Source organism: Rattus norvegicus, chromosome 15, assembly GCF_021556685.1.
Source record: "Rattus norvegicus strain SHRSP/BbbUtx chromosome 15, alternate assembly SHRSP_T2T, whole genome shotgun sequence".
Taxonomy (NCBI): domain Eukaryota; kingdom Metazoa; phylum Chordata; class Mammalia; order Rodentia; family Muridae; genus Rattus; species Rattus norvegicus.
In genome coordinates, this window is record NC_141548.1 from 7090906 (window position 1) to 7108597 (window position 17692).

Here is a 17692-nt window from a genome sequence, read left to right on the forward strand (position 1 = left end):
ATCACAGAACATTCTAGTGTCTCTTGGATACAAGAGAATTTCCAGGGAAGACACTACCGGTGATGTCACTGGGAAATGCCATAGCTTACTTGCTAACTACCTCCACCCAGACTGACCAGTTTCTGCAGTGGCTTTTCCAGAGACTCACTTTTGAGCCAGGAACACCCATTCGCTCACTCTCCTTCCAGAGCTTCAGAGTTCTCACTCCTTCATTACAACTCAGTTGCTGAGGAGAGGGAGAGTTGTATCAGACCTTGAAATGGATAGAACATCTTTGTTAACAGCCAAAGGTCTAAAGACCGTGGATGAGGGATATTCTTCTTCCTGAAATGTATAAACCCAGTGTCCATGCATGTGACATATAGTCCAATTTCTACAGTTGTTACTGTTCCCCAGAGGCCAATATTTTTTTCCTTCACCTTTAAATGTATGCAAGTTGGAGTATGTTGTTTCATGGAGTGTGCCTTGAGAGGGGTCATGGTTTCAATATATTCACCCATGTTTTTTCCTGAAATCTCTGTCTTACCATCCCATTTTGTGCAATGGAAACTCCCTTTTCCTGGCAAAAAAGCTTCTCAGGTATAGAGCAAACATCAAATTGTAAACTTTCTGTCCATTCTTAAAGTTAAAATCCCCAAAAGTGAGGGAGGAACTGAGACCCAAGCGAGAGCCATGGAGGGGCAGAATGCAGAGGTGCTGCTGGCCAAGGAAGAGCAAGAGGAAGCAGAGAAGCTGTAGCACATCATGGTGCACTGGGAGCTAGAATTGGAGTTCGACCTGGGCAACCTGCTGGCTTCACTCTGAGGACCTACAGGGTGCTTAACCATCATTTATAACTCAGTATCTGGTGTCTCTCTGGCCACCGTTGGAACTGCATTCAGAGGAACCACAGACAAAAGTCATCCAAAGAACAATTCACCAAAATAAATAAAAATTAGTACATTTTTCTTTCAAAAAGGCATACAAATGTATGGTCAAGTCAAACAAAACCCAAGGAAACACAAGAAATGAAATATTTCACAACAACCCAAGAGTGCAAGAAACAGTATAAAAACAATCTCTTAGGGGTTGGGAATTTAGCTCAGTGGTAGAGCAGCAAGGCCCTGGGTCGGTCCCCAGCACCAAAAAAAAAAAAAAAAAAAAAAAAAGAAAAGAAAAGAAAAAAAAGACCAACCTTTTAAATCTATAATAATTCTATATGTATTTCTTGAAATAGCAGTTGGAGGAAGCAGGCTGTCATGCTCTTATAAGTTCCATAGCCTCATCAACCCTTGTGACAATCTCCACCTGTTTGATTTTTTCTTAAGCACAAATATGTGTGAGTTAGAATCCCGAGGTCTGTCTGTGATCAGACTGTAAACTGTAGTCAATGTAACACTGGCAATCATTAGCCACAATCTTTAAGTTTCCCTTGTAACATCAGAGCACAGCCATATCTTTGGAAAGCAAAACTCACCCTCCACCAAACTATCCTCCAAAATCCAGTCTCTCCAAAACACCAAGTCCATTCCTCATGCTATAAAGTATGACGGCCAAGCCTTGCATATGAAGGATCGATATTGCAGGCTCTAATACCTCACCAAAGAGACATTGCCCTAAATTCTTTTACAAGTCCGGTTTCCATGATAAGAGTTATATTAAAATATTATCCCAATCTAGACCTGTTTCCCTGGGTTGGCACATGCCACGTGTTTTCTCGAATGACTCCTTTTTTAAGCCAACATTCTATTACAAATATTACAAATTTTCAACCATACCCAATAACTTAAAAGCCAGTCACCTATAGCCAAGACATGTAAAGCTTATTATATATTTAAAACCAAACAGAAAAAAATGAAGTGACTACACATATCTTTAGTACTTAGATCAAACACCATTTTTACTTCTTTAGCTGTCATTTTAAAAGAAGCACCTTGTTACCTGTTGATTCCAAATATCACAGTCAAAGATTTCTCTAAGAGAAACAGCTAACAGCTCCATTACCATAGAAGCTTTGAAGCTGCTGGCACCTTTAAGGCCAGCTAGTGTAGACATTGAGCCAGCCCCCTGGGGAGCTTCCCCAGTGGACAGACCTAGGCTCCTAGCTACATTCCTCCATTGAGGCAGGATTCAGTCAGAGACACACATGACAGTTAACACCAGAGATAACCAGTTATCTAGGATGCTGGGCTCCAAAGGTCAATTGAAACTGTTTTATTTATTTGTTCCTTTCTTGAAAGGACTTAAAACTAAATCAAGGGGGAATCAACCAGCATTTAAAGTTTTCACCATTTTTTCTTTTAAACATGAAACACAAAACATTCAAGCAACAAGAAGCACAACCCAGACATACATTGACATCCATGGACAGCTTGGTGCAACAAGGACAGACAATAGACATAGAGGGAAGGAGCTAGATGGTGTCCCACCAAAAGGACTCAGATACCCTACCTAAAGGACATAGAACCAGAAATAAGCACTTCTCCAATAGGAGCCAGCAAGGAGGCAGGATGTGCCTAGGAGAGCTCTTAAAAAGCTTAATCTCACTTTCCTTCTTTTGCCAAAGCATCTGTGGAGAGTCTGGGAGGAATGTTTTTCTCAAACCATTTTCTCTCTTGTCTAGGGTGTAAAATGTCTCTAATCAGGGTCCAAAGACTAAAAACATCTATGAGAATTAACTTTGCTTCTCTAGATTTTAGCATAACTCTAAAAGAACACGTACACAAAAACATTTGACCATTATTACCTTGTCCCTTTTTACAAGGTTTACTCACCAGTACCCCAAATCTTTATTTTTCTTTGCAAGTGCTTTCAATGCCCATGGTGCTTCTGTATCCTGCTTACTGGGACCTTTCCTGGCCCATTTTCCCTAATACGTCCCTCCTTCACTGGCCGGCTTCCTGGGACCATCTCGTCAGGGTGTCCTCTCTTTTCCAATCTTGGTGGGACCTCCATTTGATGATGCCTGTGTCATCAGGACACTCAGAACCGGGCATAGGCCTATAAGAGTTAAGAAGAAACACACACTCGGGTCATTTGTGTTAAAAGAAGGCTGTCCACGCTTTACTGAGATCTCCTTATATACCAGAGGCAAAAGCCGTGGAAAAACAATAAAGCAGGTGAAAACCCCAACCAGGAAAATAGGAAAACAGGAAAAATCTGCTCGTGGCAAGTCCTGGCCCCAACACAGGGGCGTAAACAACTTCTTAACAATAAGAAGCTGAAAGGCTCAGCAAGAGGAATGGGTGCCATGGAAGGTCCTGGCCCCAAATCAGGGACCGAGAGAAGCTGCCAAGGGTGTAAACAACTTCTGGCCATAGTAGGCTGAAAGGCACAGCGAGGGGGAAGGGAAACACTCCAAGGTAGGGCCCAACAGGCTAATATAAATATATATTGGAAAAACTAAAACACTGTATATGAAGAAAAATAATTAAAAAGTGCTACATATCTAAGCATAACATTCATAATAAAAGAAACTCAAATGACAGAAATTCATAAGAAATATTCATCATCCTTCCACATCACGCAAATGCAAATCAAAATTACTCTGAGATCACTTTTCACACTTGTCAGTATGACTAAGGTTAATAACACGTGTGACAACTCAAGCTGACTGGGTTATGGAGCAAGGGGAACATTCATACTCTCCTGGTGGAAAGGCAAACTTCTACAGCAACTTCGGAGATCAGTATGATGGTTCTTCAGGAAGGTGAAAATTGTTGTACCTTAAGATACAACTCCAGGTCTCATGTCCAGATGTTGATTCATCCTAGAATACAGACCCTTGCTCAACCATGTTCAGTGAAGCTCATTTATAATGCTTAGAATTTGGAAATATTTAAGTTGTCCCTTAACGGATGAATGCATAAAGAAAAGGTGGTGCATTTACACACTGCATTGCTGCTTAACAATTACAAAAGGCAAAAAGGAAGCATGCACTATGCAGGACAATGAATGGATCTAGTAAAAGTCATTCTGGATGAGGCAATCCAGACTGAAAGAGACAAATGGGATACATATTCACTGAAATGTGGGTGTGGGTGTTAGCTGTTGATTCTTCAATCTGTGTGACTGTATGATCAGTTTAGTGTGAGGGTCTAGGGACGTGGGCCAGACTGTCCTCATTTAGGGAAGTACAAGTTCACTCATGGATGGCTGAGGGACACTATCAGGGATAGGAATGTGAAATGTGAAGAGACAGGGAGAGGGCAGCAATGGAGGGAACATAGAGAGGGACAGTAAAATGAGGCGCTGTATCGAAGCCTAAGAGAGTAGAAACCCTAATTGCTTTTTAAATTGTTTTATAAAGGTAACTAATGATTTATTATGGGTGCAAGGAGAGAAGTTAAAATGTTGATTGTGTTCATCTATGTGAAATTTCAATAATAAGTAAGTCACAACAGTTATGGATTTTGACTTTCAATGAACCTGTTACAGAAAATGAATATCTAGTCCTTATGGAGACGTCTGTTACCATCTATTATACACTAGTCATTTTATTTGTTTACATTTCAAATGTCATCCCCATCATTGGTCTCTCCACTTTGAACCCCCATACCCTCCCAATCCTCTTTGTTTCTAAGAGGGCACTCCTCCACCTACCCACCCACTTCCACTTCACCCCTCTAGCATCCCCCTTCTCTGGGACATCAAGTTTCTACAGGGCCAGTTGCCTCCCATCCCAGAGATGTCAGATGAGCCAGTTGTTGCTACACATGCTCTACACTATATGTATCAGGAGCCATAGCCGGGACCATATATCCTCTTTAGTTGGTAGTTTAGTCCCGAGGAACTCTGAAGGCCCCAGTTAATTGATATTGTTGTTCTTCATATTGGGTTCCAATCCCCTTCATCTCCTTCAGGCTTTTCCCTAACTCTTTCATTGTGGTCCCCAGGCTTAGTCCAATGGTTGGCTGTGAATATCTGCATCTATGTCTTGAACAGAGGCACATGCGAGGCTAGAAGGAAGCCTCAGACTCCAAAGTAAGGTAATAGGATGTAATTCTGTATTTTCCCAGAAGATGGCGACATAGGATCCTTTTCACAAACTTGTTTCTCACTAACCTCTTAGTTCTGTCCAGCCTGTCAGGTAAGTTCTGCAATGTGCTCTGTGACTGAAGATCCTTCTGCTTGCTGGAACTCGATCCGCTGCGTGGAATACTCTCGACCGGCGATGGGCGTCTGGGTCGGTGGACGCAAAGACTCCAGGAATTGTGAATGAATGGACTGAGTTGAGCAGACATTGAATTCATCTGAGGGGTTGGCATCTCCAGAACCTGCAGCTTAGCATCCATGGATCCAGGAGAGCACAGTGTGCAGGGCTGAAATCAGATTCTGTAATGGAGAGGCGGAAGAAACTATGGTTTTGAAGTATTTGTTCTTTTTGAAAGCACAAAGTGGGAGATCAGTCAGTTATCCTCTTTTTGCAACATCTTACTCTGAGCTGCAGGACATATCCTGGGGGATATTGCTTTCCATATTCAATGGGCTTTTCAGAAATTCCAGTTTCCTGAAACGGCATGGCCCTACTTTGGTGGACTGACTGGTAGGAAGTGGAAAGGTTCTCTGAGGGGCAGATGAGGAAAGGCCAAAAGAAGAGGAAAGAGACAGCTATGAAAGGGCTGCTGGTGGGTACAAGGAAACAACAAGCACATTTCTCAAAGCCATATTTTACTATAGCATTGTGCGAAGCATAACCAAAGCTGACAGAAACAAATTGTTAAAATAAACAATGCATTCGTTCCCATCCCCCAAACTACTCCGTTTTTAACCACCAAGGTCAATAGAAATTTAAGCCTCAAGTACACCTTCTCTTAAGGTTCCATACCTCAGCAGGCTGAAAAATCTGCCAACAGGCCTTGACCTACCTTGACTATGCCTAGCAGGCAGACCTTCTCTCTCTTTCTTTTCCTCTGTTTGAGAGCAGGAGCAAATGACTTTATACTGTGGGAGGATTTCCATTATCAACAAACATGAATTTTTCGAAGTCATTAAAGCTAGAAGGCCAATCATTGATGGGCAGGTGTGGTCAGGTCACTCTACCTAAACTATCCCATGGAGAAAAGTAAAAGTGACAGCCATACCTGTGTTTAGGAAACAAGATGTCACAGGTGATTTGAGTATGGGTGCTGTGTGGGAGAGAGGAGGTCATGAATCTAGCTGGAAAAGCCCACTCCACTTTTACATGTGTTTTGAAAGACATATAATAGAAATTTAACTGCAACAAAATTTTGTCAGCAAATGTGCTCTAATGATAGGTGGTTAGGTTTTGGGGGTCATATTGACACAGAAACTGGATTAGTGGTAATATCTTGGGAAGTAGCTTGTGTTACAAGGAGAACTTCAGTTATCCCTTGCCTAGGCCATCTACTGTCTTCTCTTCTCTTTTTCCTCGTTCACTCTTCTATCTGGGCTGATGTAGCAAAAGGCTCTTCCCAGAGACAAGTCAAAGGAGAATTAAGGTGACATCTTTAGCCTGTTTTCTTATAGACACATTGGACTGCGAAGGCTGTGAGGGAACCAGGCGGGAGGAGTGTGCAAAAGGCAGAAGGAAGCAGTGACTGCACTGGTCGTGTTTCCCATTCTGTCACAGAAGCATTTTAAGAAAGGAGGGTTCCATTGGCTCAGAGTCGGGAAGCACAGACTCCATCCTAGAAGGGGTGAGTGTAGCTGTGAGAGGTGCAGTTGGTAGAAGTGGACTGGCTGGCAGGATGTGAATGAGACTCTTACCATGTGGGTGGAGCAGGGAGCAGAAATAGGGAAATTCTAGCTCTTAGCCTCCTCTCTGTGCCATTCAGTGCAGGCACCTGGCCTGAGAGTTATGGTGTTACCACCATTCAGAGTGAGCTTTAAGTCGATTCTCTCCCCAAAACCCCTCAGAGCGACATTCAAAGGCCTGCTTCACTAACACACTAGGCAATTTTTACCTTCCTCAAGTTGTCAGTGACCAGCAGCAGAGCAAGGCAAGAAGGTTGCACGGCCATTTAGAGGGAGGAATCAAGGAGTGGTATCCGTGCAAGCCAGAAGAGACCTACAGGAAAGCTGGACATCAAAGAGCCACACACATTCTCTCATGGATTCTCATGGTTTTCCCAGGGTGAGATTCAGATGCATGTGGTAGCTAAAGGCATTTCTGGCTGAAGCCGGGTTTCCTATGTGACATTAGGAAACAGTTGTAATAAAAGAAAGTTTCAAACAGCAAACTGTTCTGATTCTGATGGACACAAGTCTGATACTAGGCTGGAATTCTCTTCATAACTTTCGATACTTTTGAAAATAAAGGATAGATAGTATAATGTACTCGAATCCTAAAATACTGTGAAGTATGCATTTCATAAATATGCATTACATGATATTCAGTTGAAATTGCTGGGAATTGTACTTTCTTCTATCCCTATAACCACTTGGCTCTGGACAGAATTACTAAAGAATATGATGACTTGGGCTGTGTGTGTCTCTGTGTGTCTTTGTGTGTTCTGTGCGTGTGTTTATGTGTGTCTCTGTGTTTCTTTAGGTATTTATGTGTTTATATATTTATGTGAAAATGGAGGCTCTGTCAACTTATGGTATTTTTCACAGTAGCTATTGTCCACAGTGTTTTATGAGATGAAGTCTTCATTATGGCAGATGGAGTCAGAGAGACTACAGAAAGATCAAAGTATGGGGTTGGGGATTTAGCTCAGTTGTAGACGCTTGCCTAGAAACCGCAAGGCCCTGGATTCGGGTCCCCAGCTCCGGAAAAGAAAAAAAAAAAGAAAGAAAGATCAAAGTATAGAGGAAGGGGCAGGGAAGATATCACAGCAGTTGAAATCACTTACTGTTCTTCCAGAGGATCTGGAATTGGTCCCTGGTAACCATACAAAGACTAACACCAACCTCGATAGGCAAAGCTGTCTCCCAGATTCTGCCCACACTTGACAACCTCGTGATCCACCCATACAAAAGGCAAAACGCAGATCCGGGTCTAGCGGCTAAGAGTGACATTGACTATCTAATCCGGAGGGGAGGAGGGTGGCGGCCAGCAGCAGGGCAGCGACAGGGGCGTCCAGAACACTCCAGGCCACCTCCCTCCCCACCCACCACTTGTTTGGGCGGCCTTAAAGAGTTGAGTAAAATCAAGCTGGTAACCAACCATGACTGAAGGAGGATTTGATCCCTGTGAATGTATTTACTCTCATGAACGCGCTATGAGAAGACTCATCAATCTGCTCCGGCAGTCCCAGTCCTATTGTACCAACACAGAATGCCTTCGGGAATTGCCAGGGCCCTCCGGTGACAGTGGCATCAGCATCACTGTGATCTTGATGGCCTGGATGGTGATCGCTGTGCTCCTCTTTCTACTGAGGCCTCCTAACCTGAGAGGCTTCAGCCTTCCTGGAAAGCCCTCCAGTCCTCACAGTGGACAGGTCCCGCCAGCCCCTCCTGTGGGCTAACATCCTGGTGTGGGAAGCAGCGATTGTTTGACACCCTGCACGACCGAACGACTGCAGAGAACCTGGCACTACCTGTCTCTCCTTTTCCATCTGCAGTTTGGATGGTATTGTTTTCATGAGCTTCTAGAAGTTTCACTTGCCAACTGCCTTTGTTTCCTGTGTTGCCACAGTCCTTGTTTACAGTATACCTGAGTAAACGATTTCTTTGAAAAGTCGAGGGCTATGTTGGTTGGCCTAAGCTTAAACATTCCACTCGTTCTCCCTGGAACACTGACCATAGCGACTGTGGTGGTTTCTGGCCCAACTGAAGGAAAATTAAGGTTTCTGCATTTAAGTATTTTAAGTGGTTTGGATAGATTTTAATTCTTTTTATAAGGTATTTATTCTGGGTTGTCTGGTATGAATGACAGAACCATGCTGTAGTCACTTTACTGTGGCAGTTTACCTGTGGGTGGCAGTTTTCTGTAGTCCTTGACACTGATGCTTTAGATCATTTTCCTTACAAAGTCCAGCTGGCTTATATGGCTAGAATAGGAAAATCGATTTGGTTGTTTAATGATTTTTTAAAATAATTCCCATTAAAAATTTCTGATGTTAATACTTTAAATAAACATGATTGATTAATATTTTTAAAAGAGGTAAAACACTCAGAGACCTAGAAAACCATGGATGGCTTCCTCTTTAGTCAACTGGAGCCACAAAAATGTCAGAATCACAGAGCCAATCAGAATTCACCTGAAACCAGACACTACAGAAATGATCTCATTTATATAGAAAGAATTGGCTGATAGGAAAGGATAAGCAAAGTTGCTCACCACAACCATGAAAGGACTCTTCACAACTGGGCATAGTGACTCAAAGTGCCAATTTCAGTGCTTGGGTACATTCCTACAGGATCAAGCCCACCCTGCTCCATCCAGTAAGTCCATGACATTTAGGTCTGCCAGATTAAACTGAGAAGTCCTATTTTTCCTTTTTTTTTTTTAGTATATAATATCTACTTGTGAGTACATTGTAGTTATCTTCAAACACACCAGAAGAGTGTATCAGATCACATTGCAGAGTTCTGTAAGTACCCATGTGGTTGTTGGGATTTGAACTCAGGATCTCTGGGAGAGCAATTGATACTCTTAATCCGTGAAGCATCTCTCCAACCCCTGACAGATCCTGTGGCAACATACTGACTAAAATTCTCTGTACATTCATTCAAAGAGTTAATATTTCCAGGCTTGAATGACAATGGTACATTTATAACTTAAATGAAGTATTTCATAAGTGACACTGGTCTCAGATATTGAAGTGGTGGGTGAACTATCAGAAATAGAAGGATGCTGCAGGCCCCTGTATATCTATGCAGGATAGCAGTAGATGTAATTGCACTTTTTATATATAATACACATAGCTTTCCAAACCTATTTATTTTTATTTTAGTTTGTTTAAGATTTATGACGTATAGAGCATTCTGCCTGCATGCATGCTTGCAGACCAGAAGAGGGCGCCAGATCTCACTTTAGATGGTTGTGAGCCACTATGTGGTTGCTGGGAATTGAACTCAGGACCGCTGGAAGAGTAGCTAGTATTAACTGTGGAACTACCTCTCCGGCACCATTACTTCTATTCTAATCTGCCTGGTGTCTCCAGCAATTTTCTTGTGGATGTTCTCTTGGCATGATAAAGTTTGATTTTAACCTGTGCGCTCAGAAGGGACACACATCTGCAATGACATGTTCATTTGGGGTTTTGTATTTGTAATCCAAGATCTTTTTGTTTGTATTTAGCATGGAACTATCTATGTAAACAAGGATGTTCTACTCCCTGCCTCTGCCCTCCTGCTTGAACTCTTGAAGTAACAGTGGACCACCACCATGAAAAATCACAAAAAATCCACAAAAAAGCAATTAAGTACCTACTAGGGCGTTATGAAATATACTATCACCTTAGATGATTCACAGCATGGCGTATAGATTAACAACTTGTAGCTGGGTATTTCGAGGCATTGTTCCATTGGACTAGACAGAAGACTCTGGCATGAATTTTCTAATGGCACTAAGTGCCCTTTCATTTTTCTGAAAGTCTTTTGGACTTACGCCAGAGTGAGGGATGTGCACGAATCTCACTGGATATTAAGTGTCCATTTCCTTTAAAGCTGAGGTTGGGTTTCTTTCGAGAGAGGAGTGCTTGTGACTGGGATGATTCAGGTCTCCTCCAGCCAAGGCAACTGTGGGAGAAGACATCACTCAGGTGCACTAAATTCTCACTTCCACAAGCTGGCACCCCATACCTAGCAAAACATATCCTCATTTCTTCAGGACAAACATGTAACACCATTTGGGTAGAAGGGGTCAGAACAAGACCACTCTTCTGTTTCCCTTTTATTTATTAAGTGGTGATCACCCTTATAGACAGCAGACTGCTGTGGTCAGAATGGAGGAAGGTGATAATTTAAGGCCCGTCACTATAGGAATTAAAAGTTGACATTTTTATCCACAGATAGTATACTAACATTTATGAAAATTCCAAGGATATAATCATTAAGGAAAATTTGCAAGCTGATTGCCCATTAATTATTATATATCAATTGTATAAAAAAATCAAAGAAAAGCTATTGCTAAGGAGTACTGATCAAAAAGACTGCATATTTTTATTTTTTCATTTTAACTTGGTTTCAAATGGCGTGTGTGTGTTCCTACATTTTAAATTGATGTCAACAACGAGAAACTGTCCAGAGGGATAAAAAGAAATGATAGAAGAGGTGAGGAAAGGAAGGACAATGGTATTGAGAGGCAGAGATTGGCGCAATATATGGTGTATACATATATGAAAATTAGACACACACACAAACACACAGACACACACACTCACACACACACTTGTGCAATAGCAGCAAGGTCCTTAGCAGGTAAAAGAACTTGCTACCCTAGTATGATATTCTGAGTTCAATACCTGGGACCCATGGTACAAACATGGACTGAATATGTGGCACATATGTGCACAGACACACACATATCCACTGGCAAAGAAAACTTTGAAAATTCATAAGCATTTGACTTTAGAGGCACAAGGATCAGGAGTTGGGAATGAGGTCACCCCAACATTCACTTACCTCAGAAAACCCAAGAACTGAAATTGAGCTAAGCTAATGAGTCCGATTAAAGTGTGGCAAATGCAAGAAAAAAGAGTTTTAATGTGCAAATATGCATGGCATAAACCACAGCAAATATTAGGTTAGAAATATCAAATTGCTGGTCCTTTATATTAGTTGATAGAAAGAAAGTAACAAAGAAACAAAAAAGAGAGAAAAGAAACTAAACGACAAACTTATGAAGGGAAGTAGAAGCCATCAAAATAAAGGCAGGGAATGAAAGAAAATGGGCTGGGGTGCCATGCTTGAAGGAGGAAAAGACTTTAGACTCTCTGCTCTGATGAAGCTGACTAAGGTGGTGCCTGCGGGTCCTTCACAGGCGCTTTTGCGCTGCCTGCTCAGCTTGGGCACAGTTGTTTGTCCTCGTGTATTCTGTGCGGTTTCCAGGTAAGGCAGGCAGTGGGAGAGCCAGGTCTCCAGCTAACTGGCTAAGCTGCTGTGCTTCAGAGCACAGGGTGCTTTGTTGCAGCTTGAGCAGGAGCTCCTGAGTCTGCACAGCCGCTGCCACAATGTTTCCACCACACTCCTGCTTTCCTCCCCTGAGAAATCCCCTCCGGAGTCAGGTTTGCTGCTTGCTGTTGTCCTGAACTGCTGCCAAAGGAAAACAAGCTCGTTCCTGAAGAACTATTGCTGAACAGGTCCTCTTCCCCCATATCCTAATAACTTTTCTCTTCCATTACCTATGATGTGGGCTACTTATTAAAAGTAGTTTGCAAAAAACTTTGCCTCCATCCTGCTGTAGTAGAAATAAGGAAAAAGGAAGCAGGTCCTTTTGTACAAAATACTTTATCAGAGGTCTTAAGCTCCTCAGGCTTCCTCAAAGAAGCTCTGAAGGCAATTTTAGGAAGTATCTAATAATATTGTATGTGATTAAAGAAGGGAGGCCCTTGGGTCAACAAAAATCCAACTTTATTAGTCTGGTCTCTTAGTCTTCGGTGAATCTATCCAGGCTCTTCTGGCTTTTAGAGTCTCTGGGAGAAGTAATGTGTGATTCTCATAGGAGGACTGACTTTGTATGTTACCAGTACTTTTTCCCTTGCAGCTTTTATTACACTTATTTGTTCTCCATGTTTACTGTCTTAGGTAATATATGCCCAGGGGAATTTCTTTTCCACTCCAGTCTATTTCATACTGTGTGCTCCTTTTACTTTGATGAGTCTCTTGTTTAAGTTAAGGACATTTTCTTCTATGATTTTGTTGATAATTTTTGTTTGTTTGTTTGTTTGTTTTTGTTTTTGTTTTTTGTTTTATTTGCCTTTGACCCAAGTTTATTTTCATCCTTCCTATATACTTTATTGTCTTTATTATATTTGTTATTTTGCAGAAAAATCCTGTCTATTTCTTGGATGTTTTCTTCCAGGATTGACTTCCTTCCTTCCTTCCTTCCCTCCCTCCCTCCTTCCTTCCTTCCTTTCTTCCTTTGCTTTTCCTTTATTCCTTTCCCCCTCCACTCTTTTCCTCCCTTTGGATTTAAGATTTCCTCTATCTACGTATCCATTCCTTCTATCATCTCTTCAATGCCTGAGGTTCTCTATTCCATCTGTTGGAGTCTGTTATTAATGTCTGCCTCTGAGAGACTATTTGAGTTCCTACATTTTACTCATCCACATCTCTCTGTTTAGGATTTCTTTATTCATTTCCTTCCACAGTTATTGTTTTCACACATTTCTTTACTTTCTCTTTAAAGGCCTCTCCCATATGTGCAAATGCTGTTTTACAGTCTGTTTTATTCTTGTTCTTCAATCATGTTGACATATTCAGGGCCTTCTGTCATAGTGTTGATGGGCTCTAATAGAGATTTGAACGCCCTGGCTGTTACTGGTTGTGTTTCTATGCTGGTCTGTAGTTATCTGGGGTTGGGAAGATTGTAATTCTAGGTGCTGAATCTGGTTTTGTGTGTAGAAAGTATTTGATCCCAACCATGGATTTCTGCCCATCCTTTGCCCAGTTAGTTTCTGGATAAAAGATTCACACTAGCTTTATATCTATGATAATCCTTAATTAGCACAAGAACTGGGCAGATAGCTATCCTCTATACTATTATGCATATTTTTCCAATAATTCTGTTATATAATTTGCCATGGTTTTGTCTGGGATGCTTTTCACTCCAATTAGCCCACTCACATGTCCATTATTTAAAGATTCTTACCTCATGGTGGCTTCTCCTCTATTTATGTTCTTCTTTCTACCCCGTCTGTCATGGTCTCCCACCCCCAATTGGAACCACCAGGGAACACCTATCTTAATTCTGCACAGCTTTTGACTATAGGCATTTTAATTTACAATTCAGAAATAACTTGGAGGTAAGGTCACATAAGAGTATGCATTGGTGTTTTCTTTCTTTCGTTTGTTGTTGTTATTGTTGCTGCTGCTCCTGTTTTTATTTTGTCTTTTTTTTTTCAGAGCTGAGAACCATATCGAGGGCCTTACGCTTGTTAGGCAAGTGCTCTACCACTGAGCTAAATCCCCAACCCCGTTGCTGCTGTTTTTAATTTGTCTTTGTTGGTTTGGTTGGTTGGTTGGTTTTTGAGACAGTGTTTTTCTGCTGTACTAGCATTTTCAAAAGCCAGTTGCTTGATTAAGATATCTGGGGTCAGAGAAAGGCCTGAGTGTTAGTATTCTGCTAGCAGCCTTCTGATGGAGAACTCACAACTCCTACAGCACCACACCTGCTTAGAGGGTGACACGTCCCCACCTTAAAGATATTGAACTAAACATCTGAACCTATAAGCCAGCCCCAATTAAATGTTGTCCTTTATAAAACTTACTTTGGTCATGCTATATGTTCTCAGCAGTAAAACCCTAACTTCATGGTCCTGTGAAGGATAATTTCCCCAATGTAGGGGACTGCCAGGGTGTTGAGGGCACATAATTTAGGGCAAACATAGTCATGAGCCTATTGAGTAGCGCTGACCTTAAGTATTAAATTATCATTTTCAGTTCTGTAATAGCTGCCAACTGTAGGCTGGATACAACGGGGGCTAGAATGCCATATACATCTAGTATAGGGCAAAGGGAAGGAGCATCATCCAGTCTCTAAGGCTAATTTAGTTAAGGTCTAATTTAGAGTTCTATTTATCCTTTCTACCTGCCCTTAACTGTGGGGATGATATGCATAATGAAGCTTCCAATTTGTCCCCAAGATCTTAGTTAGTCACTGACATTTCTGAAATATGAAGGCAGGCCCATTATCTGGTCCTATTACTTTAGGTGCTTCAAATCTGGGAAAATCTCTTCTAGTATCTCTATCCGTCTATCCAGGAGGAAATGTCCACAAAAACCAGCAGGTATTTTGAGCCATGTCTTTCTTCCTTAATCTCTATAAAATCAATTTTCCCAGTAGAGGCCTCCAGGCTCTTACCTCTCAGTCAGGAGTTTGGATATTTGGGGTGACTGGGAGTGTTGCTCAGCTGATAAGCTTTAAAGTTTGTCATTCGTTTTACTCCCAAGTGAGTGACTCTGTGGATCTTTCTGAGAAAAGTTCTTGTTAAAGAGATGGATAATATTAGCTTACATTCAGTCGATCATCACCATCCCATTTAATTTCTTTTTCTCCATATATCAGTTGATCTAGGTGGTTCAGATAGAACAGTATCCAATCTAGAGATGCTGTTTTCTTTAAGACTATGTCCTTAGCGGCCTTGTTAGCCCATGTGTTATCTCTAGCCATTGGTTTCTTTTTCCATGATGAGGGCTTGTGTTAATGTTATTAGCTTGGCCCTTTGAATTCAAGTGTCTGGAGGAACAGACTGAGTCCAGACTACCTCCATTTCCAGTGTCACCACTGCCCCTGATCTCCTCTGACCCTCATGGGTAAAGCTGCTTTTGTTAATAAACCAGATCTGTTCTGTCTCTGGCAGAGGAGAATCACTTTGATGGAGTGGACAGTCCAAGTCAGGGTCGGGCAGCAGAAATGCACGGTTCGGGGAAACAGGTGGCTGGAAAATATGTAAGCCATGGTAAATTGAGAAAGTCTGAAAATGAAGCCTGTAGGCATTACTGAACAACAATCAGAATTTTGTGTGTGTGTGTGTGTGTGTGTGTGTGTGTGTGTGTGTGTGTGTGTGATGAGTCGCAAAGTTAACTTATCTGCATCTTTATCCAACAGTGCTGTGGCAACAATAATAAGCAGGCAATCCTGCTGTCACTGAGTCCAGTTTCTATGATAAATAAGCCATTGGCCATTTCTATGGTAGTCTTTTCTCCTGGATCCAGGGCTTTGTTGGCTAGAGGGGCTCTAATTCATTCTTCTTGTCTAATGTGCACTCTTCTATAATCTTTGCAACTTTTATTAGCTTGTATCTGTAACTTTTATCTAATATTTGGCACTAACTAATTGAAGAACGCCCTGTACTAGAGTTCTCTGTTTTCTCTTATTTCATATCATATCTAAACACTGGCCAATTATTGTTTAAACCTGCTTGCAGAGCCTGGTGGCAAATCTGGAGGAGATCCCTAACCCTTACACCCATTAAATAACCAATCTGGGTGGGTTCCCTGTGGGCCCAAGGGCCAGTTTCTTGGCCTATGTCTGTGGTGAAGAGAACCTGTAAGAACTTTTTGGGGGAGTTGGTGTCATGTCCTGAATACAGTTTATTCTACATTATGCCATCCGGTGGCTGGTCCCTCAGGGGAAGAGAGGCCTCAACATGAGCCTACCAGAGGCATCCCCTTTCTTTATATAAAATAAATCTTTTTCATCTTAAAAACTCAGAGACCATATTTACTTGGACAGGGAGCATGCATTTCTCTTGGCAAGAAGGATATTCATTTACTGAACAAAAGATGTGAGCAGGAGTCAGTTGCAAACTCTGTTAATGGATACATATGACCACTTGGGGCCTCTCCTGTCATGGACCCTGGATGCCAGACTGCACTGTGTCTGCCCTAGGCAGAAGGAGAGGGGAAGAGGGGATAAACCGGTGAGAAATGTAAAACCTGGAGCTGGTCCTGAGGGAAAAAGAAACTCAACAAATGACTGCTGAGAATTGAACTCAGGACATCTGGAAGAGCAGTCAGTGTTCTTAACCACCGAGCCATCTCTCCAGCCCCAAAGCTAACACTGTCAACAAGGATGGAGCTAACTGCTAGGCTGGACTCAGATTTTGTTCACGTTGACAAAGAAGTGTTAGCAGGGAGGAGGAGGGAAAACTTCTGAAACACTATATCCTCTACTGCTGACACCTTGGGAAGGTCCTGTGGCCATTTAACATCAAAAGCAGGCCACTCTAAGTTATATTAAGTGATCATTAGTCCTAAGAACCTGTCCCATGTCAAAAAATTTCATCAGTCCAAGTCCAAGAACACAGAAAACAAAAGAACAACTAACACAAAGTACCCTCTTTCGCAGCTGAAGTACACAGACCAGCCTGTTCATGCCACGGACAGGATATCTCAGGCCTTCTGCTCCAGCCACTGGCCAGATCAAAGTCCTGTTACTGAGGCTGTCCGAGCCCTCCTTAAGCTTGCACATATGAATCTAACCAAAAGCAGAACACAAAGAAGCTAGATAGAGGAGACGTAGACAACTGTGGTACATCGCTCAGGCTGTCACTTCCCCAATTCACCACTCTCCTGTGGGTCTCCTCCAAGAGGTGAGTTTACTGGCCAATACACAAAATATGAGGTACAAATTGAACCACTACCTGAACCTCCTGAAATGTCACTCACAGAGGAGGAAATCTATGTAAAGGCAAGAGTTTAGTCATTCCAAAATATCAGGGTCATCCCATTTCAAAGAGAGAAGTCCCTGAGCAGAGTCTACCAGGGAGTTATATACTTGCAATTAGGGTAGAATTCAAACAATTGGGGCAGAATTTGGACAAAGGTAACTATATAGGGTACAATCAGGGGGGAGAGGCAACCTCCGAATAGACTGGCAGTCAGTGGGCTGTTCTGGGACTTTCTGAGGGAGTCGGATGGGGAGTCACAGGAGGCTTTTTCAACAGTCTGGTTTGCAGCTGTTGCAGGAACTACACTAGCTCTACTCCTCCTGGAAGGGAGGGGTCCTTCTGTGCTCAGAGGTTGGTGGTGGAATTTTCCCACTGGCCTCAGATTTGTTCCAACTCGTGCTCTTTCATGGGGACTTTGGATTTGGAAAGCTGTGGAAATGCTTTAAATAGGGCTTAATGGGCTATCC

At 42.2% G+C, this 17692-nt stretch overlaps 1 pseudogene; it reads left to right on the forward strand.

Annotated features, from left to right (window-relative positions):
* Window positions 1-8111: 8111 nt before the first annotated feature.
* LOC134481932 (small integral membrane protein 14-like) lies at window positions 8112-8411 on the forward strand (annotated as a pseudogene).
* Window positions 8412-17692: the final 9281 nt, after the last annotated feature.